General features: G+C 44.2%; 1 long non-coding RNA gene across 1 annotated transcript in view; it reads right to left on the minus strand.

The window, feature by feature from the left end:
• The window catches only part of LOC146835361 (uncharacterized), a 189390-nt gene extending 168168 nt beyond the window's left edge, over positions 1-21222 (minus strand). The window contains exon 1 of the long non-coding RNA XR_014960425.1: positions 21107-21222. This is a non-coding gene — a long non-coding RNA (uncharacterized LOC146835361). The remainder of the gene's footprint in view (positions 1-21106) is intronic.
• Positions 21223-22852: the final 1630 nt, after the last annotated feature.

Raw genomic sequence — 22852 nt, forward strand, 5'->3', positions numbered from 1 at the left:
TCCTTGGAAGCAGTTTCCTCATTCTATTTGCGCTCCATAATGCAGCATACATCGAAAAAGGAAGTAACGTGTAAAAATAAAGCTATTTCTCCTTGCTACACGTAGCATTTTGGCGCAATCCCAAATTTACTCACCTTAGTAAATCTCGGATTGTATCAAAATGAAGGGTTGGTGCATGAGAACACCCATGCTCCACTCATTGAACGCCTCCCAGATGCAAAGTAACACAACACGCTGCCTTTGTTACTTTGTATTTACTAAACCACGCAAAACCACACAAAGTGGCGTTGTGTGGTATGGTAATTGCAAAAAATGGTTTTGCGTCGGGCTGCACCATAAAAGTATCGTAATCCCAATGCATAATCTTAGCATATTTACTCCGAAGTGATTTGTCCAGAATCATTTAATGTTTATCGACACCGAGACTCGAACATGGCGGAATATCAGCGACAACTGGCGATAATTATCGCTAAGCGCATTTAGCACTAGGATAAATATCGCCGGCTAACGTGGATTTTTATCGCTGAGATAGCGTGTTATTAGCAATGCTTATCTCAAAAGCGATAAAAATCCTAATGCTAACTGCCTAACGTGAGATTATCGCTGGAAACCCAGCGATAATCTCATGAAATGTGGCGTTAGCTTGTTGATAGGGACTCACAAACTTAGCTATGATATCCACCTTCCATCGGATATCATGACTAAGTCAGTCCTGAAGCAGGCAAAAGGAAAGTAGCGATAACAGGGGTTATCGCTACTTTTCCTGCCGCTATGCTTCATAGCGTGGGGCTTGATGACAGGAGAAATGTCGCTTAGCGACATTTCTCCTGTCATGTCAGGTCAGGAACGCCCACTTTGCATCTCATTAGAGATGCAAAGCTGGGCGTTAAGAATACATGCGCTAATGCAAGGTTTCACGCGTTAGCGTGAGCTTGCTAATTAGGCGATAAAATTATCGCCGCTTTTCGGTCGAAAACGGCCGCTAGAGCGGCGATAATTTAATATCGCCTCCTTGTAAATATGCTCCCTAGTTCTTAGGCTCTAGAGCAGCGTTACTTTGCATTAGGGAGACGTTCCACGGGTGGGTGCATGGGTGTTCCCCTTGCACCCACATTTAAGCATACATGGCAACATTTTAAAAGAGGATAGTGGGGGATTAAAAAATAAATATCCTAAGAATGTATTTTCTCCATTGACGTCCATTGAGGCAGAGGCAATCTCAGACGGGACACATCTTAACTAAAGTCATTTTTGGCCTAGAAAATTGGGAGTCTCGCGCCGGCATCGGGTCTTTTGGCAGATATGAGTAGACGGCTTCTTGAGTAGGACTTTCCCTCAGAATGTTTCTAATCTTCTGGAAATATGGGTATAGTTATCGAGGTGTTGAGCACCTTCCTGCACAAAAACAATCCTCAAAGGCATATTCCTCTTTCCAAGTGTGCTGCAGAATGTGGTCCACTTAGAAAGAGGAAACAACGAGGAGAAGTAAAGATATTTCTCCTCGAGGTCCCTCTGGTGGGGGGGAGCGTACAATTCTGACACATTCCCAGGTCTACCACTGTAGGTATATCTAGGAATGTGTAAGAAAGCATCGGTGGGTGAGTGTGAACACCCACGCTCCACCCATGGAACGCCTTCCTGGCGCAGAGTCACGGAAGGCAGCGATTAGTGCTGCCTTGCGTTACTGTGGATTTATGAAGCCACGCTAGGTGCCCTTGTGTGGCTTGATAAATCTCACGCAGATTTTGCGTCGCGCTTGCGTTCCCTTGCATTGCACAAGGGCGACGTAAGACCTTGATAAATATGGGCCGGAATGATATCAGCTGTGTTTGTCTTTTGTGAGCGACAAAACCTTGGGGGCAGATTTACTACGGTTTCATGCCACGCAGGGCAGCAAGCAAAGTTGCTGCATTGCGTGAAACAGAGAGAGCAGAAATGCACCATATCTACTAAGACATGGCGCCCTGCTGTTCCCTGTTTGTGCTCCCGCACTGTGTGCTGCCGAGCACTAACATGGGCAGCCTTGTGCCCTATAAGGGTGCCGTTGTTACGAGCGGGATTGCTTTTTGTGCACCAGGGGGATCTTCCTGCACAAAACCAATCCTTAAAGGTATTTTCCCTTTCCTATGTGTGATGCAAAATGCATCACACCTAGAAAAATGAAGTAATAAATAGTACTAAAGGTATTTCTCTTTTTTACGTCTGGTGCAATCCCTGGTTTACTGACCTTAGTAAATCTGCAATTGCATCAAAATACGTGAGTGGATGCATGGGAACGACCATGCACCACCACAGCAAAACCTACCCAATGCAAGGAAACGCAACGCAGAGCTATTCATTGAGTTGCATTACTCTGTACTTACAAAACCATGCAAAGTGGTTCTGCTTGACTTAGGAAATCCCAGCTAAGGACATGCGTTGCCTTGTGACGACTTGCGTCACGCAGGGACAATGCAGGTTCTTGGTAATTCTGGGCCTATATGTTCGGGAAGAGCTTTATTGTTATAAAATACAATACAATGAACAAGTGTTCAGTCTTTGTAATGTTTATGCCCCGACAGACAAAAAGAGGAGACAGGGAGGTTGTTAAGTTGTTGAACTTAATGAACCCCCAATTAGCATCCCCAGGTCCCTGCTGGGGGATTTTATATTGTGTGCTACATGACCAAAACAAACACACAGTACACACATGTAGGAATTACATCACATCCATACTCTTGTCCGATGTTAAGACCAGGCCTTTTGATGTCTATGGAAGGGGCCATGATAAGGGGGCTTATTTCACAGTACTACATCCAGGTCAGATGACAATGTTGTTCCTGTGGTCATAGCGGTAGAAACATGATTTATTTTTGACTTCCTTTTATTCTATCAAAGCCTGTTGTCTGCAAATATCTCCTTGAAAGGGGTTGACCTGAGAGGGCCGAGCTGTTGACAAGTAAATGCAGGGACGGACTGGCAGTAGTGGGCACTGGGCATTTCCATGGTGGGCCGCCAGGGTGTGGGCTGGTTTTGGCCCCTGGGGGCTGTTTTTGTTACCGGGGGACGGTTTTGCAGCATAGCTGGAATATCAGCCCCATGTAACAAGAGCAACTGCAGTGTTTTCCACGTGCATCCCTCCTCTTCCTACCCGCGGCTTGGCCGACTCAGTTGCCAGGGCTGGTTTGCGTTCCCGGTCCGGCCCTGAGTGAATGGCTTAATACTCGAAGCTGAAACAATATCTGAGGAACATGTACATGCATATAAGGTCTGGAACAAGGCCAACAAGTCAATGATGTCCACGCAAATATTGTGGGGTTTTGTAAAACACAAACCTAAACTCTTTTTTCCTACAGATGGGTAGAGAAAAAGGAAAATTAAAGCAACAAGGAGTTTGATGTATTGCAAACTGTAATGGCAATGCTGGGAACATTGCAAAATGAAGGTATGGATGTGTCTAACGATTTTTGAGTATTAAAAAATTATTACAAAATTGATTGGGAACAATAGGGAAAGAACAAACATTCAATTTGACGTGCTCAGCATTATAAGCAAAATGAAAAATGCACAAGGGGTTTATTTAAAAAACTTGTCATAAAGGAAGAACATGACAACATTGTTAGATGCTGATGGACATCTGGGGGCAAAGTTACTGCTATTTGGCGCAACGCAGCAAGATAACTTGCTGCACTGCGTCAAATGGAGAGGGCAGGAATGCGCCATATCTACTGTGACGTGGCGCATTCCTGCTCTCATTCTGCAGCACAGCACCAACGCAGGCAGCCTTGCACCATGGTGAAAGGGTGCCTGCATTACAGCCAGAACACCTCCCTGCACAAACACAATCCTTAGAGGCATTTTCCTCTTTCTAAGTGTACTGCAGAATGAAGCATACTTAACAAGAGGAAACAACAGGAAGAAATAAAGATATTTCTCCTTGTTATGCCTCCCCTAGAAAGGTGTACCATTTTGACGCATTCTGAGCTTTAGTAAATCGGGGGATGCGTAAAAAAAATGGGTGGATGCGTGGGTACACCCACACTCCACCCATGGAATGCCATACTAGGACAGAGTAATGCAAGCCAGCAGCTGGCGCTGCCATGCATTACTTCAGGTTCTCAGTGGTGCCTATACATGCTGTCCACGCCATTCCTGGAGCAGAACAGCATCAGTGCATAGCAGCACCGTGCCATCTGATGACGCACAGAGGTACTGCTGAAAACTTTCCAGATCCAGTCTGACACCTGGGGAATATTCAAAAGGTGAGGAATCTGTGGCTAGAAGTCTGTATCTCAGGGGCAGATTTATAAGCCCTGTGCGTCACTTTTGCGCCGCTGTTGCGTTACTTTTGTTACGCAGTGGTGGCGCAAAGCCAGCGCCATGCTGCGGCAGATTTACAACGTGACACATCTAGGGAGATGGGTCGCGTTGTAAAGATTGCGCCACATGTGGGCGTACCTGCACAGGTGGGGGCGTTCCGGCGCAGGAACGCCTCTGAAAAGTGGCTGAGTGAAATCTACAAGATTTCACTCAGTCATTTTTCCGGTCATGCTGCGTCAAATCCCTGCGCCTGCTTGAAGCAGGCGTAAGGATTGACGCAGCATGTTAGGGATAGGGGCACCCGAGCCTTGCTGGAGCTGCGTCGCGGTTGCGACCCAACTCCAGCAATGCGCCAACCTTACGCCGGCAGATGCGTCACTCATCTGCTTGTCCTTGCGCCACGATGCACCGCATTGTAAATGCGGCGCATCTGCGGTGGCGCAAGGGCAAACTTGCGTGACGCATCTTCCCTTGCGCATCCCTGCTGATTTGCAGGGATGCGCCAGGGAACATAAATCTGCCCCAGAATGTTTATTTTTGCCTCAATGATGGGCAACTTAACTTAAGTTCTAGGGCTGCTGCAGGGCAGCACAGCAAGTCACTTCGCTGCGCTGCCCGCATCAAAAGGAAATGACAGGAATGCACCATATTAACGATATACAATGCATTCCTGTCCTTTCCCACTGCGCTCGTGCCATTTTGGCTGCCTTGCGCCAACGCAGGCACACTTATACCATGGTGAAAGGGTGTGTGCATTGTTGGCATAAAAACAATCCATGGAGGTGTTTTTCCTCTTTCTATGTTTGCTGTGAAATGCAGCACATATAGAAAGAGGAAACAACAAGGCAAAAGAAAGTTATTTTTCCTCGTTACGCCCTCCCTGGGGAGGTGTACAGTTTGACGTATTCCGCCATTTACAGATCCTTGTAAATCTGGGAATGTGTCAGAACCCTTTGGTTTCGCCTAGGAAACCCCACCACAATGCCCATGGAACGCCCCCTGATGCAGCGTAAGACAACGCAGCGACTTGCACTGCGTTGCCTTACACCATATCTACGAGGACATGAAAAGCCACGCTAAGTAGCTTTATGTCGCCTTTTAGATATAGGTCTACATTCTGCGCTGCCGGAGCATCTTAAAAAGTGATGCACCAGAGATCGTCAGCCTGGCCGTGAGTCGGTATGGCTGAGCCGCCCCGCAGTCCAGCCACTAAAAACGTATGACGTTTCCGTCATCGTGCTGGCGAGTTTCATTGCCACACAACGTGCAAGGATTCCATCCCAGCTGACCGTCCTCCCTCTAGGGACCACCAAGTGAACTACACTTGATCGGTACAAACAAAACAAAAAACTGTTGCAAAGCAAATGCATGTTCTAGTAAAAATTCGAACGCCACGCGACCGCTGAGATTTCTAGCTCTTCTGTCTTCATTTACCATCAAGCGGATCTCAAACAGATCCTCCAAAAATTGTACTAATAGTGGTCACGTTTCATTGCTACACGAAGTGCAATAATCCATGACTGTTTTAAGTAGAAAACAACACAGAAGGTTGCGTTTCAATAGCATTTCAGGTTCCTCATAAACATGACAATAACGGCGACTACAGAAAATAATGACATGAATAAATGTAATGCTATATTACCAAAATATGTGTACACATAAACAAATTTCTAATTCTTTATGCTTAAAAAGGCTGTTTTTACTCATTGCAATGAAACGAAAGTGATCGTGGCTCTGCGGTGGCTTCTGGGTATGCAAATTACCATAAAAAACAGCTGGTTGTTGTCAGGCAGCCTGCCCTCTAGTAACAGTAGATGGTACTGCGCCTGCGATTTGGCGAACACGTTTAATGCTGTCTCTCACACACACACACACACACACACCCTCTCTCTCTCTCTCTCTCTCTCTCTCTCTCTCTCTCTCGTGTCTAAACTATATGGGATTATTAACCACAAGTCAAACAGAACACACACTAACTCCCCCTTTTTTTTTTAAAGTGCAACAAAATCGGCATGGCTCCACGAGAAAAGACTGCCATGGAATCCTGTTAGAAGTGTAAGTGGAAAGAGGTACAGGAGACACAATGGACTCCTTGTTGGACCGGGTTGTACTTTGCTGCTACAGATAGTGAAACACATCTGTGAAGCTGTGCTCCACGGAGCTGACATTTGTGTGCAGGCCAAGGAGCAGAATTCACAGGGAGGTAAACAGAACAAGCATTGGCATGCCAATAGGTCTCGCTTTTGGGACCTTTTAAGTATTTAATTATGCAGCACAATATCCTTGGTGCAACAACATCAACTGTTGCATGGCTAAAAAACGTATAAGGTCCAAAAAGCGAGACCTATTGGCTATGCCAATGCTTCTTTCAATTGAAAAAGAAAGGCGACCCGAATGTCTGCGGTGCGTTGCATGGTTTCCTTTGTATTTGTGATGTATTAGCATGGATGGGGGCACCCCTGTCTCCGGTCCTCCTCCTGAAAGTCTTTCCTTGTAGAACTGGAACATTCCTACTGTATGGTATATTTCCGTGTCCAGATGGTGCAGCGCTGGTAAAGTCTCTGTCAAGTTACCGTTATAATATGCGGTTTATGTCTGAGTAGCTCACACGTCTTGCTTAGTGGAATCTACCTACCTGGGTGCTTTCTGGTGATTGAGGCTGCTGCTGCGCTTCCCGCCGTCAACTGTCCCTCCCTCCCGCCGTCGCTGTGCATCGCGACCGCTGTGTGGAGGGAGTTGGTGAACTACATTGCCCAGGCTCCTTCGCTCTTCATCCCGGAAGCGGACCCATTGTGTTTCGCGCCTGAAGGCGCTTATAATCCAACCTCATCCCCGGCAGAGCGGGGGTCGCTCACACGTCTTGCTTAGTGGAATCTACCTACCTGGGTGCTTTCTGGTGATTGAGGCTGCTGCTGCGCTTCCCGCCGTCAACTGTCCCTCCCTCCCGCCGTCGCTGTGCATCGCGACCGCTGTGTGGAGGGAGTTGGTGAACTACATTGCCCAGGCTCCTTCGCTCTTCATCCCGGAAGCGGACCCATTGTGTTTCGCGCCTGAAGGCGCTTATAATCCAACCTCATCCCCGGCAGAGCGGGGGTCGCTCACACGTCTTGCTTAGTGGAATCTACCAACCTGGGTGCTTTCTGGTGATTGAGGCTGCTGCTGCGCTTCCCGCCGTCAACTGTCCCTCCCTCCCGCCATCGCTGTGCATCGTGACCGCTGTGTGGAGGGAGTTGGTGAACTACATTGCCCCGGCTCCTTCGCTCTTCATCCCGGAAGCGGACCCATTGTGTTTCGCGCCTGAAGGCGCTTATAATCCAACCTCATCCCCGGCAGAGCGGGGGTCGCTCACACGTCTTGCTTAGTGGAATCTACCTACCTGGGTGCTTTCTGGTGATTGAGGCTGCTGCTGCGCTTCCCGCCATCAACTGTCCCTCCCTCCCGCCGTCGCTGTGCATCGCGACCGCTGTGTGGAGGGAGTTGGTGAACTACATTGCCCAGGCTCCTTCGCTCTTCATCCCGGAAGCGGACCCATTGTGTTTCGCGCCTGAAGGCGCTTATAATCCAACCTCATCCCCGGCAGAGCGGGGGTCGCTCACACGTCTTGCTTAGTGGAATCTACCTACCTGGGTGCTTTCTGGTGATTGAGGCTACTGCTGCGCTTCCCGCCGTCAACTGTCCCTCCCTCCCGCCGCCGCTGTGCATCGCGACCGCTGTGTGGAGGGAGTTGGTGAACTACATTGCCCAGGCTCCTTCGCTCTTCATCCCGGAAGCGGACCCATTGTGTTTCGCGCCTGAAGGCGCTTATAATCCAACCTCATCCCCGGCAGAGCGGGGGTCGCTCACACGTCTTGCTTAGTGGAATCTACCTACCTGGGTGCTTTCTGGTGATTGAGGCTGCTGCTGCGCTTCCCGCCGTCAACTGTCCCTCCCTCCCGCCATCGCTGTGCATCGCGACCGCTGTGTGGAGGGAGTTGGTGAACTACATTGCCCAGGCTCCTTCGCTCTTCATCCCGGAAGCGGACCCATTGTGTTTCGCGCCTGAAGGCGCTTATAATCCAACCTCATCCCCGGCAGAGCGGGGGTCGCTCACACGTCTTGCTTAGTGGAATCTACCAACCTGGGTGCTTTCTGGTGATTGCGGCTGCTGCTGCGCTTCCCGCCGTCAACTGTCCCTCCCTCCCGCCGTCGCTGTGCATCGTGACCGCTGTGTGGAGGGAGTTGGTGAACTACATTGCCCCGGCTCCTTCGCTCTTCATCCCGGAAGCGGACCCATTGTGTTTCGCGCCTGAAGGCGCTTATAATCCAACCTCATCCCCGGCAGAGCGGGGGTCGCTCACACGTCTTGCTTAGTGGAATCTACCTACCTGGGTGCTTTCTGGTGATTGAGGCTACTGCTGCGCTTCCCGCCGTCAACTGTCCCTCCCTCCCGCCGCCGCTGTGCATCGCGACCGCTGTGTGGAGGGAGTTGGTGAACTACATTGCCCAGGCTCCTTTGCTCTTCATCCCGGAAGCGGACCCATTGTGTTTCGCGCCTGAAGGCGCTTATAATCCAACCTCATCCCCGGCAGAGCGGGGTTCGCTCACACGTCTTGCTTAGTGGAATCTACCTACCTGGGTGCTTTCTGGTGATTGAGGCTGCTGCTGCGCTTCCCGCCGTCAACTGTCCCTCCCTCCCGCCGTCGCTGTGCATCGCGACCGCTGTGTGGAGGGAGTTGGTGAACTACATTGCCCAGGCTCCTTCGCTCTTCATCCCGGAAGCGGACCCATTGTGTTTCGCGCCTGAAGGCGCTTATAATCCATCCTCATTCCCCGCATCGCGGGCCCGCGCGCGGGTGGCGCCGGGCTAAGCCCGGGCAAAGGGCGGGCCGTTGTGTGGCCGTTAGGGGGCCGGAAGAGGCCGGGTCGGGCCACCTCCCTAAGCTGTAAGGATTGTGGTGAGACTGTATCATTAATGTATGGATATCGTCAGACAGATCGGATGTACATTCACGAACTGTGTCATCATTAGTACTCAGGTATTCCCTTGGTTCGTATTAACAGACACTGAGCCTTTGTTATCGGGAATCTACAAGAGTCGGACATTAGCGATATATTCTGGCGCTCCATCGGCCCTGCGCTGGTTTTGTATAAATAGATATACTATTGTTAACCCTCTTCCCTCATCCACAGTGGTTCTGATTGGCGAAATACGTGATCTGTATATTGACATGGCTAAAAATAAATCCACTATGGATAATTATTTGGTTAAAAGGGTTAGCATAATCAATAGCGAAAGAAGGAAATCTTTGGAGAAGGAGACTTCAACAGAAAATGTGTTGCTATCTTTAGATGCTAGTCCTATTACTTCTACTATAGTGGACCCTATAATTGAAGTCCCCGTAACGGAGAATTTAGCACATTCTTCTTTGGATTATGTTGTCCAAAGTCAAGCCTTACTGGAGTCCCCAAATGAGCCTGTATCCCTTCCTTCTCCTCCGAAAAGAGCTGTTAGGAAATGTAGGAAGCCCCAAAACAAGCGGGGGAGTGTCCATCATAAGACATTGTCGGACCAATCCCAGAGAAGTATAGTGGTCCATAATGAGACCCCGACTAATAACGTCGACGAGAACTCTGTTCTTATGGGCCTTATTACTAAGATGTTTGAGGAAAAATTAGTGCTTATGGTTAAGCCCCTTGTGGAGAAAATTGAATCACTATCAAATGAAGTACTAAGATTAGGTGGCATATTAGAGAAGATAAAACAGCCCACAAAATTATCTGAGGCACCATTACAACCTGCTCACCTTGTATCGCTGCCTGTAACTGAGGTATTGAGTTCCTCTAGTCCTATGAGTTTATCGCACGCAGCTGGTAGTAATATTCGAACTAATATAGCTCCATCTAGTAGTGAGAGGGTTAGGGTCTCAGTGCAAAAATCACATTCTGTTAATCTTCCACCAGCTTGTGAACCTTATGTCATCGTTCTTTCAAACGTCCCACTCCTAGACCCAGCATCATCTAATTTCCGAGAGGAATCTCACGATTCACTTAAAACAAAATCAGTCGCTTGGCTAAATAAAAATTGTGGCTTTCCTACAAACCTTTCTGACCAAATATTGTCCACTAGACGAGTCCCTTGGATAGGTAATGCAAGGAAAATTTATAAGGGGGACTGTGTCATTATAAATTTTAGATACCCGCAACATGTTGTAACAGTCTTATTAAGAGCAGCCGCACTCGTATTGGGGGAGAATGATGTGTGCGCACACCCTTTGGTTTTTTTTTACAGCCATTTAGATAGACCAGTACAAACAATGAATAGGTTAAGACCTATGTGTGTTAATAGCTTACCAATTTTTGCAATTCCGACGGAAAATAGATTCGCAGTACTGAGCTCATTAGATTCAAACGATTGACTTCCAAAGGCTGATAAAAAATTTTTAGTACCTACATTAGATACCCCGTTGAGGGGGACTCACATGAGCAGAGAAATTTTTGATCCAAAAATCTTAGTAACACTGAGTCTAATAAATGTGTCAACAGATGAGCTGCCACATACTGCTGGGATTATTTATGCCCGACAGGATGAAGCAGCTGGAGCAGATATGGTTGTTAAGTTCCAACTAGTACGGTCGGTGGCAATAGGCAATAATACAGATGATCATAAAGTGGAAGTAGTAAATTCCCTAGTCATACCTGAGGTTGATACTGTTAGAGAAGTAAGTCCGTTAGGAACATCCCCATTATCTGTAAAAGTTACTCCTAATATTAGGTTGATATCCTGGAATATTGCTGGTCTTTCTAGGAATTTAAAGGATGTAGTATGGTGTTCATATATTGAGAATTATGACATTATCCTTTTACAAGAAACTTGGATGATAGAAACCCCCCATAGACTAGGATATAAAACCTTCAGCTCTAAAGCAATACCATCAAATAGAGGAAGGGCATCTGGGGGGTTGGCCATCTGGATTACAGTTTCCTTGGAAATAGTCGTTACTCAGCTTTCTATTCCCTCTCTTGATCTGTTAGGTCTTAAAATTGTGACAAGAGGGAAAGGAGCTATCTATCTAATAAATATTTATAACAGACCGTATCCATCTAATAAGGAATCAAGGGTGGTAGAAATTTTGGACTCCATTTTAGAAGACCTAGGACAAAACGCTCAGGTATTAGTTTGTGGAGATTTTAATTGCAAATATGAACCTATCCAGGGTCTGGAAAGACTGTTCGATGAACAAGATGCTGTTAATGATATTATGCCCTTGGAACCTGCAAGATCTGTTAAAAGCTCAATAGCCGCTATGCAGATTTTACAGATGGCTGTGTCGCATGATCTAAAAGCATGTAATGGTCGTTTTTGTTCCGATAGACCACCAGCTCCTACTTATTTTAAGGGTAATCTTAGGTCACATATAGATTTTGTATTGGCCTCCCGGAACCTATGGACCATATTACTCGATTTCAAGATAGACTCCAGAATGGAGAGTGACCATTTTCCTCTTCAATTATGGCTAGATTCTTTACCTTTCATTTGTAGACCAGATGATGAGGGTTTATTGAACTCTCCGGTTGGGGAAATACAGATCTCTAATAACAGCCGTGCTCTAAAATGGTCATATATTTTGGGTAAAAAAGAAGCCTTGACCAACATTTATAACAAATTTAATGAAATTATTGGAGCATCCCAGTTGCCCTCATTAGGCACACAGGGTGTTCTTGAACTACAGTATAAGTTGGTCGAAGCTTTTACCCCTCTCCTGAGTAAAATATATAAAAAAGATGGAAACAGGAAAAAGGACCCTCTAGAGTCAGAAAACCCATGGTATAACTTAGAATGTAGAACAGCAAAATCAGGGCTGATCCAGGCAGTAAAATCCTGGATTCGAACTGAAATAAAAAACGCTAGACTGGCCTATAATAAAATTATGGCTCAAGCCAAAAAAGCATGGGATGCTGACCTATGGGAGGATCTATTGTCTGCAGCAAAGCTACACGATCAGAGTACGTTCTGGAATCTAATCGCCAAGGGAAATAAGAAGGGCAATTCGCCAAAGGATATTTTCCTGGATGAAAGTACTTGGTGTGATCATTTTTCCAAGCTTTATTCTAATAGAAAGGATGATATGCCCCTTGACGATAATGAAATCATTTTAGATAAAAGTACTGTCCCATTACATTTTAGCCTAGAAGAAACTAATCAGGCAGTACAAGCTGTTAAAATGGGTAAAGCCCCTGGTCTTGATAAAATTCCCGGTGAGTTATTAAAACATGATGTGGAAGTGTGGGGTCCATATATAAATTTCTTAAGTAATTCAATTGTGGCCGGAACACCGATCCCTGAATCGTGGAAAGGGGCAGGAATTATAACAATTTTCAAAAAAGGAGATCGCTATGATCCATGCAATTACCGTCCTATCAGTTAAATAGATATTTTACAAAAAATATTCGCCAGACATATTTTAAACAGGCTTTTAGATTGGATGGAGGAGACAAAGTTACTAACCAAATATCAAGCAGGTTTTAGATCTAAAATTAGCACAGTCGATCAGGTGTTTAGGTTTATGTGCATCTGTTGGAAATACGTAAATATCAGGAAGGGCAGCCTTTATGTGGCATTTATGGACTTAAGGGCGGCCTTCGACCTTGTTCCTCGTAACTTGCTGTGGTCCACACTAAGGAAGTTGGCTGTCCCAGGTGAGCTACTTAATGAACTTATTAAGTTACATACAGGGAATTATGCCAAAATTAGATGGGGAAGGCTGGTGAAATATCAAGAGCCATTCCCATAGAGCGAGGCGTGCGCCAAGGTTGCGTGCTCGCCCCCACACATTTTTTCGCTGTATGTTAATGATATCCCAAGATTTTTAAAGAACTGTGCTCACGACTCCCCGAAATTAGATGGAGAAGCAGTCACTTCCTTATTATTTGCTGATGATACTATTCTCATTTCTCAGACTCCGAGAGGTCTACAAAATTTGGTTAACTCCTTTCAAAATTACTGTGTGGAGAAGGGGTTAGAAATAAATTCAACAAAAACCAAATATATGGTTATAAACCCAAAAAAAACCTCAAGGAATAATCTGTTTTTAGAGAATCGTAAATTGGAACAGGTAGGAAGCTTTAACTATTTGGGTCTGATGTTGGATAATAAATTGACCTGGAAAGGACAGTTGGATAAAAGTACATTATCTCTTAAACAAAACTCACTGCCTATTTTAAAAGTGCATGGCGCCAGCCACTCTAAAGCTATTTCCCCAGCACTTGAGGTTTTTAAAGCGAAGGCCCAATCCGCTGCTCTTTATGGTGCTGAGATATGGGGTTGCTGTAGTACTAACAAATTTGGGAAGGTAGAAAACAACTTTGTACACAGATTGCTTAAAATACCTTCCAGGACCCCCCTTGTTCCCGTATTCCTTGATATTAATCTCAAAAGAACAGAGTACCTAGCATTATTGAGACCACTGTTGTACTGGGTTAGGGTTTGGTCTACCCCTGAGTTGAGCGATTATAAGTGTGGTTTGATTGAATTAATCCAGATAGATGAGCAGTTGAAAACCCCATGGCTAAAGCATATATGCAAATGGTTTAAGAAACTAGGGCTTTCTCACTTTTGGGAGGCACCACAGAACATGACTATGTCCTCGAAAAAAATTCTAAAGGATACTTTCTGGTCCTATGCCAATGGCGAGCTATCACTTGGTTCTACGACTGGCATATTGACTCAGAATTTCCTAAATATAAAAGATACGCCCAATTTCGAAGAATTTATGGATGAGATTGGCCCTCCTTTAGCAAAATCATTATACTTGCAATTTAGGTATGGGGTTTTAGCGATCAGTGCTTATACATGCAGTTGGGGCGGGAAAAAGGTTCGGATTTGTGCACCTTCTGTTCCTTAGGGGCAAGGGAAGATGATGTTCATCTACTCTTCTTTTGCCCGGCATATAAAAAACCGAGGCTTTGCTGGATCAAACCCCTTTGTAAACAAATGGGGGTTAGATCCTATAAAGTAGCAGAGCGTATACTGAAATCTAACACCTCACAATTAGTGGTCTTTGGTATAAGCAGATTCCTATTTAATGTGCATCTTATTAGGAATTTGTCTGGTTATAAACTGTAATACAAGAAGGGGAACCTATTTACTCCCCTTGCTATATAGTTTAAGATTCTCAGTCTTCCCCCAGTTTTATTCAGTGTTATTTATTTTTAAAATCTGGCTTTTAACTAATATAATATTCTTATTTATTTTTTATCAGGTATTGCTTAATCATGGAGATAAAACCACTTTGTCAATTGTTTGTAATTGTATATTACGGCCATGTATGCAAAATTTGTTATTTATTGTTGTGAAGGCTTTTATGGCTAATTTGCCGAAATAAAGTATTACTGAAACGGTATATGGAAGGGCTCTGGATTTGTGTGATATGGCGTCAACAGCATTTACCACATAATCATGGATTGACAGTACTTGCTACTTAAGCTACTACCTCTGCCGCATAATTCTACATGTCAACAAAAGTAAATTGTTTCTATGGCAAACTATCAAAAGTTACTTTAAAAAAAAAAGTGCCGGCTCACGGAGCACATCAAAGCGGGCGTGCGTCCGCGAAACGTAGGCGCGCGCGCCCGCGCACCTGCACTGTAGCACTTTTTTGAGCCCTCACAAAAAGTCTCGCCAGACCAGCGCATGCACTGGGTCAGGCGAGACCTAAAAAACCCCAAAATAATACCTACAGAGGCATCTGATTGGGAGGGGTAACGTTTGGCAGCCTACTGACAGCAGAACACAGCTGGCATCGTTTGCATATACATGCGCAGTGCTGTGTTACTGGTGAAATGCCCACAAAGGCAGTCTGCAGCAGCGTAGGATTACCAAGAGTTAGATGTCACTGATGTGTGCGCGAAGCTGGGATTCGCAGCTCTAGGCGCTAGGGTAAGGATCGACGCGCTCCTCGTCCAAGGAGCGGGAGGTGCAAGGCTCCTTCTAGCCACTAGAGGTCAGGCTCGTCCAGAGTGAACAAGCAGTGATTGCCGCACCTGGCGGCAGGCAGACTCGGGGTACATCCTGCAGCCCCGAACCCCGTCGAGAACTGGAGGTCGCGTTCGCATTTGAAATGCCGGGAGAAGCGTGTGTTCCCAGAATGCCTTGTGGTGCCGGTCTCTTAGAGGCTGCTGCAAGAAGGGCTGTTTGGGTGCCAAATGTGGCCCCCTGGTGTAGATGATGCGCTGCTCCCTGGTGTAGATGAAGCGCTGGTTTATTAGATACGACGGGGCAGATTTACAAGCCCCTTGCGACACTTTAGCGCCACCATTGCGTCACTTTTGTGACACAGCGGCAGCATAAACAATGCACCATGTTGCGACACATTTACAACGTGACACATCTAGGGAGATGCGTCACGTTGTAAAGCCCCGCGCCACATTATACCTGCATCAGGTATAATGTATGCAGGGTGGGCGTTTCGATGCAAGAAAGCCTCGTAAAAGTGACGCAGTGAAATCTGCAAGATTTCAATGCACCACTTCTAGGGCTCAACTGTGTCAAAACCTTACGCCTGCTTGAAGCAGGCGTAAGGAATGATGCGGCACAATAGGTATAGGCCTTCCTGAGCATTGCTGGAGTTGCGTCGTGCTTGCGACACAACTCCAGGAATGCGTGACCTTTGCGCCAACAGATGCTTGATGCATCGGCCAATCCTTGCGCCACGATGCGCCGCATTGTAAATGTGGCGCATCCATTGAGGCGCAAGGTTTTTTTTGCGTGACACAAGTAAACTGACGCATCTCTGCTATGATGCAGAGATGCGCCAGTTTCTTGTAAATCTGTCCCTTTATGAGTATAAATCAGCACCGGGACCACACTGCACAATAATAAGAAACTCTTGTGCACGCTCAAATGCCCAATGCAGCTTTTATACGAAAGAGCCCAGCTGTGTGTTTGTCAAAGAGATTGTGGGGCAGATTTACAGGCCCCATGCAACACTTTTGTGCCGCCGTTGCGTCACTTTTGTGGCTCAACGGCGCGTAAAAAATGTGGCGAATTTACAACATGATGCATCTAGGGAGATGCGTCACGTTGTAAAGCCCTGCATCTCATTATACCTGCGTCAGGTATAATTTATGCAAGGTGGGCGTTCCCACGCAAGAACGCCTTGTAAAAGGGACACAGTGAAATCTGCAAGATTTCACAATGTCACTTCTAGGACGCCACTGCGTCAAAACCTTAAGCCTGCTTGAAGCAGGCGTAATAGGCCTCAAAATTCATTGCTGGAGTTGTGTCGTGCTTGTGACACTACTCCAGCAATGCGTGACTTTTGCACCTACAGATGCGTCAGAATTTCTTTTTTTTTTTTAGTTCAGAAGAAAAGTTTATGAAAGGTAAAGAGGTGGAAACATACAGTACATATTACTGATCAAAAGAAAAACAATAGATTGTGTACAAATTCCAGCGGAGATATATGAGTAAGATAAAAATTTAAAACACAGCAAAAGGATAATCAGGGAGAACACAATGCATATATAAATGAAACCTAGAAAAACAGCAATAGAAATCAAGGGGGTTTAAGTACTTCCTGCTGAGAAGGGGTTGGTAAGGAGTGTTTTAATGCACATTTATCAAAAAAGATTGTGGCAGGCAACCATAACTGAATTCGCTTCATGGCCATTTGTAGAGGAAACAGGAGAAATGTATCCAATCTATGATTACGGCATACATCCTACCACCAAGCTTTGTAAGAAATCTTCGTGAAATCTTTCCAATTTCTCGTTATCTGCTGAAAAGCAACTGCTATTAGTAAATCAACAATTCTGATATTCATGTCGTAGTTATCCCAAATTGGGGAAAGGCTTCCCAAGAAAATGTCCTTTACAAAGAATGGGGCATTGGTACCAAAAATTTAATTAATTTGAGACCAAAGCTGTTTCCAAAACTTATTTACAAATGAACATGAAAAAAGCACATGAAACAAATCAGCTTCAGGAGATGCGCGAGACCAACAAGTATCCTGTACGTTGGAGAATCTTTTATTTAAGGCGTGAGGAGATAGTAAAAGCCTATTGTATGTATAAAACAAAGTTTGTGTTAAACTAGCTGTTCTGGAGGTTTTACGTATCTTAGTCCAAATCTCATTCCACGTTGACGGGGACCATACTACACTAAAATCTCTCTCCCAAGCGATTTCAGTCGTGGATTTTTGTCTAGGTGTACCCTTAGATTGAGAAGAGTATATAAAATAGAAGCTTTAGGTTTGGTTCATAAAAGAGTGGAGAAGTCAGTAGGTACATCAGCGATATGAGAGATACTAGAATCACTGGTAAGCCTAGTGTATATGTCAAGTACCGTACGTCGAAGAATATGGTATTTAGAAATCAGGGCAGCGTGCAAGCTATAAGTCTGTCGAAGCACGGGGAAGGAAATAAATTCATTGTTCAAAAATAGTTAATGGACCCAGATCAAACCATGTTGCCTCCAAGACTTCCAATAGAAGGGTTTATTGTTTATTAATAGAGTCGTATTGTGCCAAATGGTGGAAGCCAAAAAGGACCCAAGAGTATCAGGAGTTAAAGGGAGTAAAGGAGTGAGAAGTTTGGAAGTAAATTTAAATAGGGGAGAAGATAGCGTTTGGGGTTTACGGGAAAAAGAGAGATATTCTTGAAACGAAAAGGGGGACAAAAACGAACTTTCAACAGATGCCCATAAGGGGCAATCAACTGTGGGGTCAAGCAGCCAATATGAGGCTTGCCGTAATAAAAAAGCCTTCTGATAAACAGGAAAGTTGGGAAAATTAACCCCTCCCTCATTTTTAGGGCGTATTAATTTAGAAAGAGACATGCGTGCTTTTTTAGTGTTCCATAAGAAGGATGATAATACTGAGTTAATCGATTTGAATAATTTGGGAGAGATGAGGACTGGAATGTTGGAAAAGGTATATAAAACCATAGGGGAGAGCATCATTTTATAGTGTCTAAACGGCCTCACCAGGAAATGTATAGGGGATGCCATTTAGTAGTAAGATCGGAAAGTTTTTAAATACAATTATTCAAACATAAAGTAACTGTGTCTTTAATCGTGGGCGTGAAACTCAATCCCAAGTATTTGATATGAGAAGATTTCCAAGTAAAGTTCGTTGGGGCAAAATCAACTTTAAAAGTAAATTTAGTCAGAGGTAAGATTTCACACTTATCGCTATTCAGTTTATACCCAGAAACCAGTGAAAAAGATTGAACTTCCTTGAGAAAGGCAGGAACTGATTCACGAGAGTTGGAGATAAAAAGCAAAATATCATCAGCGTAGGCTGCTAGTTTGACATTAGTGGTCGGGGTCTGAAAACCATGTATTTGTGTGTTTTGACGAATCTTTGATAAGAAGGGTTCTAGAGCTAAATTAAAAAGAAAAGGAGAGAGGGGGCAGCCTTGACGCACACCCCTACCAAGGTCAAAAAAGGGCGAGATGAGACCATTAGCACAAACCGCAGCGCGCAGACTAGAATACAAAAGTGAGATCAGGGCTATAAACTTAGGACCAAAGCCAAACCATCGGAGGGCATAAAATAAATATTGCCATTCAACTCTATCAAAAGCTTTCTCTGCGTCAAGCGCTATAGCAGCGAGAGAGTGTTGTCGATGCGGAGCTTTAGATAAAATATTAAAAAACAACCTCGTATTATCATTAATGACTCGCCCTTTCACGAAGCCGGATTGCTCCCTGCCTAAAATATTTGGTAGAATAGGGTACAAGCATAAGGTCAGTGCCTTTGAAAAGATCTTATAATCTATATTGACCAATGAAATGGGTCTGTAATTCTTACAATGTTTCAGATCTTTGCCCTCTTTAGGAATTAGACATATATGAGCCTCTGAGAAAGAGCCTGTTGATTCCCCCAGAGAGTTAAAAGAATGAATCAGAAGGAGTAATTTAGGTAATAATAATTTAGAGAAGTGGAGGTAAAATTCGACAGTGAATCTGTCAGGCCCAGGTGCCTTATCTTTTTTTAAGTGTTGAAGTGCCTCTAAGAGTTCTTGTTGTGTTGTATCTACTTCTAAGGACGATATATCGGGAAAAGTTTGCTGAGTTTTCTGTATAGTTGAAAAGAATTGTGAAAGCATAGGACTTGTGGGATCCGTTTCGGGAGCATATAATGATTTGTAAAAAAGTGCGAATTCATTCAAAATTTCCGTGTCATTAAATTTTAAGATAGAATTCCCATCAAAAATAGAATCGATATATAATTTATTGTGTCTGGTTTTCAAATAATTAGCCAAAATTTTACGTGCCTTATTTTTCCCACCATAATATTTTGCGCTGGAATTCAGGAGGTAAAATGAGGCACTGTCAGTAGATTCTTTATTAAATTGCAGTTTCGCTTTTATAAGGGCATCAAGAGCATCTTTTGAATTGGATGTGTAAAAAGAATGCTCCAGTCTCTTAATATCTTGAAGCAGGGCACTCGAGCGTTTGCGAGTAATGTTACACTTCTTGGCCACAAAGCTGATAATAAAATTTCTCGCTGAGGCCTTAAAGGCGTCCCAAATAGTTGAAAAAGGGAAGGAGGTAGAATCGTTTAAGGAAAAATAGTCATCAAAGAAGGTGGAGAATGAGGAAGAGAATGCAGGATCCAAAAGAAGGGAGTTGTTAAATCTCCATCTTCTGGGCGTATTAACTTTTGGTAAAATATCCAAATCGATTGAGATGGGGGCATGATCAGATAACAATATAGGTCCTATTTCAGCATGCAAAAGTGCTTGTGAAATGTTGTGGGAAACAAAAAAATAATCAATACGTGTTTGGGAATGATGCACAGGGGAATAAAAAGTATACTCTCTGGTGGTGGGGTTACACAACCTCCAGGCGTCCAAAAGTTTGTGCTGAGTAATAGCATGAATGAAGGACTTATGTGGTTTGTTAGGAATGAATGGAACTTTGGAATGTTGATCAACATAGGGATCAAACATCTGATTGCAGTCCCCTGCTAGAATAAAATTATCTTCCATGAAGAGGGCCATCTGCTGGGCAATGGAGGACCAAAAGGAGGAATCACCACCAGTAGGACCATATACATTGAAAAAGGAGACTGGAACATCCTTCAGCAGCAATTTAACATGGAGCCAACGGCCCTCTGTATCAGATTCCTTTGATATAAATTTACAATCAAGTGACTTATGACAGAGCATCATAACCCCATTGCGTTTGCCATCACCGTTAGAATAAAATATTTCCCCCACCCAACCTCGTTTTAGTTTTGATGACTCATTCTCCGTTAGGTGAGTCTCCTGTAAGAATACAATATCAGCATTCATCTTTGCTAAGTGGGTCATAACTCTCTGACGCTTGATGGGGGAATTCAGCCCTCTAATATTCCATTATACTAATCTCATCGGCATAAAAGTTCAAGAGTAAAATAAAACAAGGAGAAGGAACAACAGCAAATCGATTCAGTGAAATAATCCGAGAGGAAATACAATACAATCTGAAAAATGGTTGCCAGGGTCCAAGTGTAAGAGAGAAGACAAAGAGAAAGTAGAGAAGGAAGATAAACAAATCTATAAGAAAAAGTCAAGAAGCAGGAGGAAATATATCCGGAGCTTTGATTCAAAGGAAAAGGATAAGAAAATAAATATAGGATGAGAAGAATAAATAACAATAAGAGCTGAGAAATAATCACCTCAAGAGAAAGATCAGACGGATCAGAAAAAAGAACAGGACAGGACATGCAAAAAGAAAAAAACTCAACAACAACCAAAAGGGAAATAGAGAGAATAAATAAAAGAGAAATAAACAAAGAGAATAAGAAAACAAAAAGGATGGAGGTACAGGAGGGAAACATACCTACATAAGGAGAAACCAGGCAAAGACGGGGAAGGGGGTGGAACCACATGGAATGGACGACGCATCCAGGGATCAGCAAAGCGGAGGACCGGGAAGACATCATAAAGCAAAGGTAGGGAATCTGTGATGACAAAACAGAATCAGAGTTAGAATATTCCGTACGAAGGAACATTAACAGGAAAATTGAGGAACATTAACAGACAAAGTCTCAAAAAGAAAAACACAACAAAAACATCTTCAAGTATGCTATTAACAGGAAAGAAAAAAAACAACATGCAAACTGCCAAACATCAAAAAAGAGAAAACGAGAATTCGGTCAGCATGTCAATGAAAAAACCATATTAAACATTCAAAGAGAAGATGCAGGACCAGAAGAATCCATGACATTCGGTTTGCACGAATTGATAAAACTTTGTAAACGCACAGGATCTTCATATTTGGTGGTTTTGTTATTATATGTGACTTTAAAGAGGCATGGATGAAAAAGTCTATATCTGGCTCCTATTGAGAGCAAGTCAGCTCGCATATTCAAAAAAGCTTTGCGTCTGTTGGCGGTAGCTTTAGCATAGTCTTGCGCAAAATACAGGGATGAGCCAGACCATGTGACTTTAGGAGATGCTCTGACTGCTGAGAGAACCTTTAACAGATCCGTATACTCAAGAAAGTATAAGATGACTCCTCTAGGTCTTGGCGGGGACATAGAGTGTGCTGGAAGACGACCTAGCCGATGTGCTCGCTGAATGTTAAGGATCGTCCCCTCCGGCATATGGAGCAACTTAGGGAGGAATGACTTGAAAAATGCAAGAGAGTCTGTCCCTTCAAGGCCTTCTCCCAGGCCATAAATGCGTAGGTTGTTGCGTCTACCGTGATTTTCACAGTCTTCAACTTGTTTTTGAAGCGTAGAAACTTGAGAGTGTAGATGAGAGACAGCAACACAGGTTTCTTTAAAGGAAGATACATTGTGTTCAACTGACGAGACTCTAGCTTCCAATTGAGACCAATTATAGTTTAGTATTAGTTTCTTCCATGAATGGCCGAAGAGCTCTAATTTCCTCCAATAGTAACTCCATTGACGCTGGTGAAGCCGATTTAGGCGGCGATGGAGGATCCTTTTTTAAGCGCTTGGTGTTGGATTTCCCTGAAGCTGCAGAAAAGGGCTCCATTGTTGTATCGTGACTGCGAGGAGAAGAGGCCAGAGACTCTTCTAATTGAGAGAATTCAGAAAAAATCTTTGAGTTTTTTATAAAATTGTGTTTGAATTTGGAGAGAGAGGGTTGAAGTGCCCTCGTTCTACCCATAAAACACAGTTATCATGCTCTGCGCAAATGTTAGTATACAAGGGATCATACACAGCAAACAATGCGTGGAGCGTAAAATAGTAACTTCTAGAAAAACATAGGAGACTCTTCTAGTCAAGACAGTCAATTGCAGCCAGTCATCATGCCATCAGCAAAGAACTGGTATGCCAGAGTTAAAAGTACACATCCAAAAACGAACGAGAGCTCCAAGTGGATGTGCTACTGCTTCTACCACCAATGTTGGAAGGAAAAAACAATATATGAGGCAGTACACCGAAAGAAAAAAAAAATGGTCGCGTTGAGCTTGTCAAGGACAATCTCCCTTGACAAATAAGCTAATAGAGGAGAAGAGCAGTGGCATTAAGATAAAAAAGCACTGCAGTCTGAGGACATGCTGAGAGGAAAATGAGTGGCAGCCATAATTATTACAGCATACACTTAGGTGAAG

This window comes from Triturus cristatus, chromosome 4_2 (genome assembly GCF_964204655.1).
Source record: "Triturus cristatus chromosome 4_2, aTriCri1.1, whole genome shotgun sequence".
Lineage (NCBI taxonomy): Eukaryota > Metazoa > Chordata > Amphibia > Caudata > Salamandridae > Triturus > Triturus cristatus.